The sequence below is a fragment of the Salvia hispanica genome, chromosome 5 (assembly GCF_023119035.1).
Source record: "Salvia hispanica cultivar TCC Black 2014 chromosome 5, UniMelb_Shisp_WGS_1.0, whole genome shotgun sequence".
Classification (NCBI taxonomy): domain Eukaryota; kingdom Viridiplantae; phylum Streptophyta; class Magnoliopsida; order Lamiales; family Lamiaceae; genus Salvia; species Salvia hispanica.
The window spans coordinates 26,177,776-26,188,204 of NC_062969.1; the positions used below are offsets into that span (position 1 = coordinate 26,177,776).

Sequence of the window (10,429 nt, forward strand, 5' to 3'; positions counted from 1 at the left end):
CCCCAAAACAACTCCGAACAGCCCCAACTCACCCCGAAGATAAGTTCTCTACTCCAAGTTACGTTCTTTTCTGTATTTTCAATTAACCGCCGTGGGGGTGTTCAATCTGGTTTGTTCGATTGATTGTGTTTAATTGAGTTGATTTTTGGAGGGAACATTAGCTCCCTGGAACGAATTTCTACATATATGTGCTACTGATTTCGAGCATAAAGGCAGCCTATTGTACTTCTTGTTCCATTTATGTGTTAAAGCTCTAACAAGGCTACTACTGTTATGAGATTCCTATAGCCATGATTCTATGTTCTTGAGCTAGCATGATGTTCTAACAAGGGCAGAGGGTGTGCTTGTGTTATATTGATTGTGATTCTTAAGTTGTGGTGCCTCTATATGATGACATGAAAATTTGATTGGGAGAAAGGGTGGAGGTGTATTACCTCTCGAAGTAGTGAAGGAATGGGCTGCCTTTGTTGCTGCTCACTACTTGCTCCACGCTCAAACTCTCTGTTTTGCTGAAATTTCTTGCGGTATGCAGGGCATCCTTTCCTTATCATAGTGGTTGCTTGTAGTGCATAAATTATGGACTTTCGTCGCCTCATGGAGATTCCGTGAAAGATTGTGGGTTCCTTCTGCCTTTCCTTACAAAGAATGGTAGCGTAGTTTTCGGCTAACCAATCTATTCCCAATATGATGTCGACGCTCCACATCAACATCACATGCAAATTGTGAGCCACTAACTTAAGGGTTTCCATAGTGAATTCTACGTTCGAGCAAGTTCGTGAGATATCTATAAGGCCTCCTATGGGTGAGGACACCCTCATCTTATGTTCGATTTCATCAGTAGGCAGTTCTAAGGTATACATTGATTAATTTATTTTCTCTGACTGGTGAAGCCATCCCCAGCTTAAGTGTCATCGTCACATAATAAGTTCTCTAATACTTGCATCGGTCGTAATTGTAGCCATTGAGCTAGCGGGTTTGACCTTGTAACCCCCGCTTAGCCGGGGTAGTCTACATTTCCCAGTCTTTAGGATACTTTCGTGCGCGATCCATTTTGTCTTGATTTAGCACATACTTCATTTTGCTTATATTTATCCTTGAATACTTAAATAGTATAGCGGAGGTATTGGTTTCTTTCTTCATACCTTGCTGGTTTCATGCCCTTTTGTTCGACTGAACGATTCGTGGTAAATAATTTAGCATGGCTTTCCAAAATGATCTAGGCGTCATGTCTAGAGTAACACAAAACTCTTATCGCCATTTCCTTTTTGGATCGCTTAAACGGGGTGTGCCATATCATAGAATACTTCTTCGCATTTTGTTGCTAACGTTTGTTCTTACTCCACCTCGTAGGACTCCATATCCGTTCTCTCGCGGTAACTCCTTAAAGAAAAATTTTTGGTTACTTCCTCCCATAGCAGGGATGGTGAGGGTAGTGGTGCTATCACGCGTTCTTTTTCTCCAATGTCTCTCCAACCTGTGGCTCTTTCTGGCCAACTATTAGATGAATCTCTCTAGTTGATGGAATTAGTTTCATCGAACATAAACTACGAATGAAATCGCATTTTCTCCATGATTTTCACTACATATCCATGATTGAGTCTTCTTTTCTTGTGGCTCACTTATCTTACTTCTAATAAGTATTTCGATCCATTAAATATTTGTATATATGATCTTCTACATCGTCAAAAATCATTTGATCCATATATATTCCTTAACATTTATTTTCTTAAGCCTAGTTACCTATCCACATAGCATAATATTCGATCTTTTTCCAGCTAGTTACAAGTGGTACGAACATGTGAAATATTTAACGTTTCGTGTTGTCGGTTATGCGACGCTTCTTGCTGATGTATCATTTTCCGCATGTGTGCTAATAGAGACTTACTTATCATACGTATCTGAAAGGAATCAAGGCTATGCCTTTCTCGAGAATCTTGTATCAAGAACTCGAAAATTAATCTAACAGTCTTAACTTGGATAGGGATTGATATCATATAGAAGAAGCATGACTGAAAATTTGAAGGGCTCCACAATATCCAAGGGGACAAGAATAACATCTCTTGTTCGGCTCCTATGAATTTTTGACATCAAATCGTGACAATTGATTTTGAAGGCAAGTACTAAGTTCAGTATAACTTATCGTATCCATTCAAAGAACTTCAAGGTTCAAATGGTTTCAAATAATTAAACCCATCGAATTTGTGAATTCAATTCTTATGGGAACTTGAAAGAACATGAGGTAGGTCATGAGAATAAGATGATATTGTATGAACTCTCAATTTCCATAGTAGGCTGTCAAATAAGATGGTTAAATTGTTCGTTCAAATTGACTAGATCCGGACATCAAGGATGATGATTTCAACATGTCAAGACCTCAGATGATTAGTCGCAGGAGGGTTTAGAAATGTAAACAATTGTCATGGATTAACGTTGATCATGGTTCACCAACATTATAATGTGGAAATCATGGAAATACATCAATGGATTCACAGGTAGCGACCAAAGTGAAAGAAATATTTTTGGAAAAGTCAACTACCATCGAGGAAAATGCAATACATTAGCCTTAACTTAGTGTTTCAGAAAGAAATCATGAGCTAGACACAATGCATGTAGTGGAACTGGGCAAGAAAAATCCACCCATATAATAACGAAATAGTCACAATATGGTTGCCAAATAAGGAGGTGAACAAAAGGTCCACTTAATGTGCCATTCTCTGAGGAGAGATGTATGAACAATAAGCAACTTAAGGGTGAAGTTATATCATGAGAGTTAAAAAAAAAAAAAACCATGATATTGATCTTATAAATGGTGGGTCATAGGAGACAACAACCAACAAAGATGCTTGAGAACATATGAGTCTTCTGAATTTAAGATTTGAAAGTAAGTCACCACTTTCGTTGAAATAAAAATGGTAGTGACTTATTACTTGCGAAATGTGAGTCAATCAAAAGTCTTAAATAGACGGCAGGACACCCATGTTAAGGATGTTCAAAATGAGATTATCCCGGAGGACATGGTCGTAAGCAACTTTGGAATCGAAGGTTTATAACTGGAGCTTAAGAATTCCACACATTACATTTTCTAAACAAGGAGCTCAACTACTATAGCCAACCAACTGAAAGAGAGTCACAACTTTCATAGGAAAGGTAAAAGTGAGGCATTACTTGCATAAATGCAAGTTAATCTAAAGTCTAAAGTAGACGAGGGCATTTTCATTAAGGAGGTTCATAGAAAGAAATCGATGGGAATCCAAGTAAGTACTGTTGATCATAATCATCTGTCCCAGTTATGTGACACTTCCTTGGTTGTTCTTTCGGAGCTCGAACATGATCAGAGCGTTCTAGGAAACCATACATTCCAAGCTAGGATTCCTGGTGTTACTACTAATAACTGTCATTGAAGGTCATATTTCATAATGTTCTCGATAAGTCAGAATGGTCATTCTCGTAAAACATTGCACTCACCGCCGTGCTTCACAGCGTGCTATAAGTATTGTTTTGAGATCGCGTAGCCTCTTTGACTTGCTACGCAAGATTGGATCACTTAATTAGATTGTAGGTACGGTATTTTTTTGTGTAAGGATACACCTCCTTTACTGGATCGAGGGTACGCTCATTTTGGTTATGATTGAGATCATGAAGACAAAGGGAACTTCATGTTGTTCACATCATTTAAAACGTTCAACAGACGCCCATGTGCCGTAGGTAGTTTCTCGTATCTCGTGTGATCGTTACCATCTAAGAATAGATGGGTTATTTATAAATTGTTAGGTTCATTCTTGTACATTTGGAATTGTTCCAATTACAACATCATGGATTGGGTCTCGTCAAGACATAGGGTAGAGGAAAAGGTGTGGGGTCCACTTTTAGACCCATTCACCTATATTTCCTCATTTTAAAAACAAAATTAGGGTTTTGCCCCAACTTGCATGTACTCATTCGTTTTATCGCTTAGAAAAGCGGCTGGGAATCATCAACTTATATTACTGTTCAAGAGCGTTCAGCCTAACTTATTTCTTAGGCATCCTATGTTCGCATGCATTAGTCATTTCGTAACTTTCTAAAAACTTCCTTAATCTATCATCATACTTCACATAATCGAGCATGCGTAACTAATAATACTTTAGCATTTGTCTCAAAGACATCCTTATGCTTAATATTTTAAACTTGAAATTCCATGGTTCGTAGGAAAAACGGAATTTACATGCTTTTCCTTGAAATCCTTGAATATTTTCAAAATATCTTCATAAAGAAATCATTTTTCCATTTATCAAGTTCTTTCATGAATATCTGAAAATTTTTCTGGTAAGAACTTCTTTCTTACCTCATTGCTGCGGATGAACGTGACGAGTCAAGGTGTTGGGTCCCTTTAAGCTTTCCATTTTAGTCATTCTAGTCTAGTACTATTGTTCTAGACTAAGGCTTCAAAGAAGGTTCTTGGGTCCAGAGCGAAAGAACGGTGCTCTGATACCACTCTGTCACGACCACAACTTCCTAGTGCTAGTGAGCGTAGTTATTTCGCGACTAAACAATTCTCAATAATCAAGGGACATCATAAAAAGGGGTGAAATCACTTAAAGCAATAATAGTCTCAAAGGCATGTGGGTACTTAGCCAAAAAGAATTCAGCGTATCAAGACTAAGTTCATAACTTTCTAGATCATAACTCTAGATTGCAGCGGAAGAGTCCAAGACAAAATAGCACGTATGAAGACATGCTACTTTGGGCTACCTAACTACTTATTTAAAATTCTTGTCCCAACACCTTCGCTTCCTCGTCCACGTTCAATCTGCACATTTGAAAATAACATGCAGGGCTGAGTATTTGATATACTCAGTGGGCACATTGCCAAAAACAGTTCCATTTTAAATTGTCAATGCCACAGTTGAGTGATCACGGGATTTTACTTAAAAGTCCCGAGTCACTAAATACTTTTCCTTTAGTAAAGATTTTGATTGCGCAATCACATAACATGGATATACCATATCTGAACATTGTGTGAACCGGGAATGTGGCCACATTCCACGACGGTCACTGGACCGGCCAACTCCTATGTTAGCTCACGGTCCCCTTATGTGTACACTAGTCCGAGTAGGGTTTGCGGCCCTACTGGGACCCGAATTCGATTTAACTTAAATTGGCATAGCCAAGCAGATAGGTAATCATAAAACAAAACATGGCATGACAACATGCTTGAGCAAAGATTCACATTTTTATACTGAAATCACGTTTTGAAAGAAATGCCCACCTCAAAAGCTAAAGCTCCTTCCGTAATTTCCTTAACTTGGCCTTAGATGACGTTCGTAGACTCCCCTTTAGGAAATAACATAATACTTAATTAGATTTTGGGATATCCATTAAGCTTAAACATGAATGCATCCTAAGTGCGTGGTCATTTTATTCTTTCTCTTAATTTTCTAGAAGAGCTCTAGAATTCTTGAATATTAATTAAATCAGTAGATTTAATTAAATTGGGAAAATTATTCGCTTAATGGGAGGGTGTTGCCTCCTATGCCATTTATTTAAGTACACAAAAAAAGAAGGCTCGAGGTCTATTCATCGTTAGCGCATCTTAATTTCTTAAAATTAAACATTCGAGCATTTATACTAAAATCCGGAAAGTTAGACTTATCCTCGTGAAAATAAATAGCGGACCATTATTTAATCCATAACATAGGAGAGTCCATGATTTAATTAAATTCTTAGTCCATACTTTATTTAGTTGGTGGCCCAACTTATTACAAAAAAGGTAGCCCAACACAATTAAAAAGGAGAGGCCCAACAACAAAATTTAAGAGGCCCACTACTCCTTCCCCTTAATCCATCGGCCTCTCTCCCTCAAACAAAAATTCCCAAATCAAAAACACACACAACCCTAACCCTTCTCCCTCTTCTCTCTCGGCGGTATCGCCGCTCCACTAGGTCGCCGGAGCACCGTTCGCCGCCACTTCGTCGGGTCGCTGCTGTCTCGCCGTCAACGCCGCCAGCTATTGACCGGCGGCAAGCCCTTGCTGCTGTCGTCGCGCGAGAAATTGGGGGAAAACAGCGCCTCTGCAATTCCCTCTTCGTTCATCCCTCGTTCATTCTCGGCGACTCAGCGCCGTCGCCGGCATCTCCGGCTGAGGCAGACGCTGCTTGGTCTATATGATGACATGAAAATTTGATTGGGAGAAAGGGTGAGGTGTATTACCTCTTGAAGTAGTGAAGGAATGGGCTGCCTTTGTTGCTGCTCACTACTTGCTCCACCCTCAAACTCTCTGTTTTGCTGAAATTTCTTGCGGTGTGGAAGAGGGTTCATATGTGGTGTGGAGGGTTTTTATAGGCAGATTTTTGAGGTACTATGGGGAATTAATTTGGGCTGTTATACTACTTTGTTCTCATCTTGCAGGAGATCCCCTTTGACTATGATTCTGCAGCAAGATATACTTGAGAATTGGCTCTATTTGAGTACCTAGTACTTGGCTATTAACTCCCATTGTTTGCTTGTGGCTGGTGAGAAACAGGTGCTGCATTAGGGTGGAGAATTTGCAGGCTGGACTTGCCCCTTTTGGGTAAGTCTTTGGTCTCTCAACTAAAGAGATGTTGTCCCTTTTCTTCAATTAGTAGCCCTTAATTACTCTTGTTCCTTAGCCATTAAAACTTGTTTTTATCTTGCAGGTGAGAGAGAAATCTTGGCTACTACCTAGCTGTACCTCGAGCGGGCCTGGGTTCGTTGTCTGGGCCGACGGGCTGCTCGAAACGGGCCCTAATTTGGGCCTGGAGAAAAGGCCCGAAGTGCACCCAAAATTTTATATTTTCCTTTCCTTGTTTTCTTTCTTTGAGGACTTTGATCCATGTAACCTATTTTATTAGTTGTTCATTTTATTGAACATGAAATGCCATTCGAAACACTCTATTTTTCCGAAATGTATCTTTAGTCTGTTTTTAATTCGCTCACTTAGTTCTTTAGTTTTTTTTTTTGTAACTAAAAGGTTAAGTTTCAATAACGGCTCGAGTTCCATTTATTTTCACGAAATGAGAGAACGTTACATTTCTAGTTCCACATTACTATATCGATAACAAAATACTGGTGCGGGTATTACATATATACATATATATATATAGGGGTGCACTATGGTGCCACCATAGATAGGATAACACCATACCACCAATATAGTTCGTTAGATCTCATTTATGGACGCCTAGGATTAAGTTTCGTGAAAAAATACGGGTTTGTAGTCTATTGTATTAGATATTGCAGTCGTGGTAAACTGCAATATTGTTGTGGTAAGACTGCAATATTCAATGAACAGCACTGCAATCTGGTAACGTAAAATTAGAATTTCCTATTTTACCCCTCCGTGTTTTTACATATGGCAGCATGACAAGCACACGATTATCAGATCCAATGGCCTAAAATGGTGGTATGGTGTTACAATAAAGAGGGTTGTCATCTTAATACATCCATATATATATATAGGTGTGTGATAAAATACTAACTAAGTTATGGTAATAACTAATATCAATTTTGTATGTTAAAAACATCAACACAAATACATAAATTTATCAATCTTTTTATGCTGATAAACTTATGTCTTTGTGTTGACATTTTAAATTTACATGTTGTATTGATATAATTATGTCTTTGTGTTGATAATTTTAATGCACAATATTAAAAGTTATTAGTTATTCCTGTAAATTAGTTAGCACACTAACGCAACCCTCTATATATATATATATATATTATCTAAATCATACACTAACCTTATAGCAATTTATCAATAACTTTAATTAAATTAAATTATATTAAATAACATAATAAGACTTATTAATTAATATGACTATATATACCATTTATTATTTAGTACATAAATATAATATAATTAAAAAACGTGTAATTTTAATTATTAATCTTTCTAATTTTTTCGTATTTAGCTTATTAATATAACTTTTAAGTTTATTTTATCTTCTTAATCTTATTTTGTTTAAATCACGTATTTTTTATGCATATTTTTTTATTTTGATTAGGTTGTGTCTTTATATTTTTATATTCTTAATCATATTTTAGATTTTTAGTATTTGCTTTTGACTTAATTTTATAAAAAAAAAACGTGTATAAAGAAATGGGCCAGTCCACTACTCAATAATCAATAATTAAATAGCATTAATCGAATTATTTAGATTTTTATTTGTTATCTTCTTCTCAACCTGCTTTCTGCGTGTTTTACAGAAAATACTGTAAGTTTTTTTCATTCCTTTTCTTGTTGCATTTTTTCCCTTGTTCATTTGATAAATATAAAATGATTTAGACTTGAATGCAATAAATTAAAATCTAAAAAGGTTTTTGGTATAGTTTTAGTGTAAACCTAAAGATAGGTATTTTTCATCAAAAACCTATAATATGATTGATTTTGCAGTACTATTGGAGGTATTTTCTTACTGCATTTTAAGTTTTGCAATACTGTTGGAGATGCTCTTAACATTTGAATATTCTATTATGTGATTTGTTTTAAATTTAGAGGGAACATCTTTTTAGGTCCATGAACTTTGCCAATGTATCATTTTAGGTCCGTAAATTTTGAAAATATCATTTTAGGTCCGTAAACTAAAAGGTAATATTATTTAAGGTATTTTGAACTTTTTTCGGATGAAAATGCCCTTAAGTCCTTCAAGGGCAATTTGGACAATCCAAATTAATAGCTATCTAATTTCAAAACAAATAAACTAAATATAATTCACAAATCACCTATAGTAAGGTCTTAAATTGTAGTTTAGATTGAAAAAATAAAATAAAGTATCAAGTCCCAATTCACTATCCCTAAATAATTGGTCATCCAATAATTGAAAATTAACACATTCTCCCTCCGTCCCATGTTACTCGCACTTTTCATTTTAGGCCGTAAATTTGGGATTGATTTTTTAATGTAATTATATTAGAGTTTAAGTGTAATGAGAGATCACTTAATAAAGGAGCTCTTAACTTAATCTAACATATTAATACATTAATTCTAACTTAAAGTATAAATAGTGTAAGTAGTTTGTGACGAGCCGAAATGGAAGAGTGCATATAACATGGGACGGAGGGAATATTTTTTTACGGTAAATTTTAATTATATTTAAATTCAATTTGAATGGTAATTGAATTAAATTGTAGTAAAAAAAAATTGTTGGAATCTAGGTCTTTGACGCAAGATGAGTAGCAAAAGAATTGTCCAAATTTCCCTTTGAAGGCCTTAAGGGCATTTTCGTCCAGAAAAAATTCAAAATACCTCAAATGATATTAACTTGCAGTTGACGGACCTAAAATGATATTTTCAAAGTTCACAGACCTAAAATGATACTTTGGCAAAGTTCGTGGACCTAAAAAGATGTCCACTATTAAATTTATTATGTTCAAATGTTGATTTGTATATATTTCATACTCTCAAGTTATATTCCCTCTGTCCCCTATTAAGAGTCACACTTTTCCATTTCGGTCCGTCCCCAATTAAGAGTCACACTTCATTTTTACCATAAATGGTAAGTAGGTCTCACATTCCACTAACTCAATTCACTCACATTTTATTATAAAACCAATATAAAAAAATGGGTCTCATCCACTAACTTTTTCAACCAACTTTTCTTTACATTTCTTAAAATCCGTGTCCGGTCAAAGTGTGACTCCTAATGGGGGACGGAGGGAGTATATATTTATGATTTTCTTCATGAGCCAATAATCACCTTCAATAATTTATAACCTAATCTGCATCAATTGATGCTATTTAGGGTTGAATACCTGAACGATTATTTTCAAGAATAAAATCTAGACTGCTACATATTTGTTGACTGAATCAAAGATTACTTGGAATCTACATTTATAACTCTTTGTGAGGCATTTGCTTTTACATAATCACTGTCATCCACATTAGCAAATGCTCCATTTCTTTTCTCCCAGATTCTGCCGATAAATTCTCAACATATATCATGGTGGCTTGAAAATCAGTTAAGTTGGTAAGTTGGCTTTAGCTTGTGCTCGTCCTTCCATCTTGCCCTAAGCCAAGAATGCTCGTGTGTGCTCCCTCAAATGCAGCAACTGATGAGTTGCTTTCACGCGTGCTTGACTGTGAATTTCAATAGAGTCTACCAGTTTCAGCTATTTCATGGCCAAAAACTTGTAATCAAAATATTCAAACTATTTACATCAAAGTTACTCAAATGGTAGTGAATTAAGCAAAGTATGTGTAGGTTCTTTTGCATACTAAAAAAGTCACCAAAATTGTGCTTAACTCCTTAAGGACTTGTGAGATAGAGAGAATGCAACAATGTTATTTTTCATGCCATTAAAGAGAAAGAGAGGCATGATGAATATTTGGTCACTATTCATATATGATCAATTGAAAAAAGGCTTCAAATGAGTAAAAGCAACTAAGAACAGATAAAGTAAAAAAGCAAAAGAATTTGACATCCAAAT

General features: G+C 36.0%; 1 long non-coding RNA gene across 1 annotated transcript; it reads left to right on the plus strand.

Annotated features, from left to right (window-relative positions):
* Positions 1–5,864: 5,864 nt before the first annotated feature.
* LOC125186120 lies at positions 5,865–6,871 on the plus strand. Its single transcript, XR_007170360.1, has 2 exons — positions 5,865–6,551; positions 6,658–6,871. It is a non-coding gene; the product is annotated as an uncharacterized LOC125186120 (long non-coding RNA).
* The last annotated feature ends 3,558 nt before the right edge of the window (positions 6,872–10,429 follow it).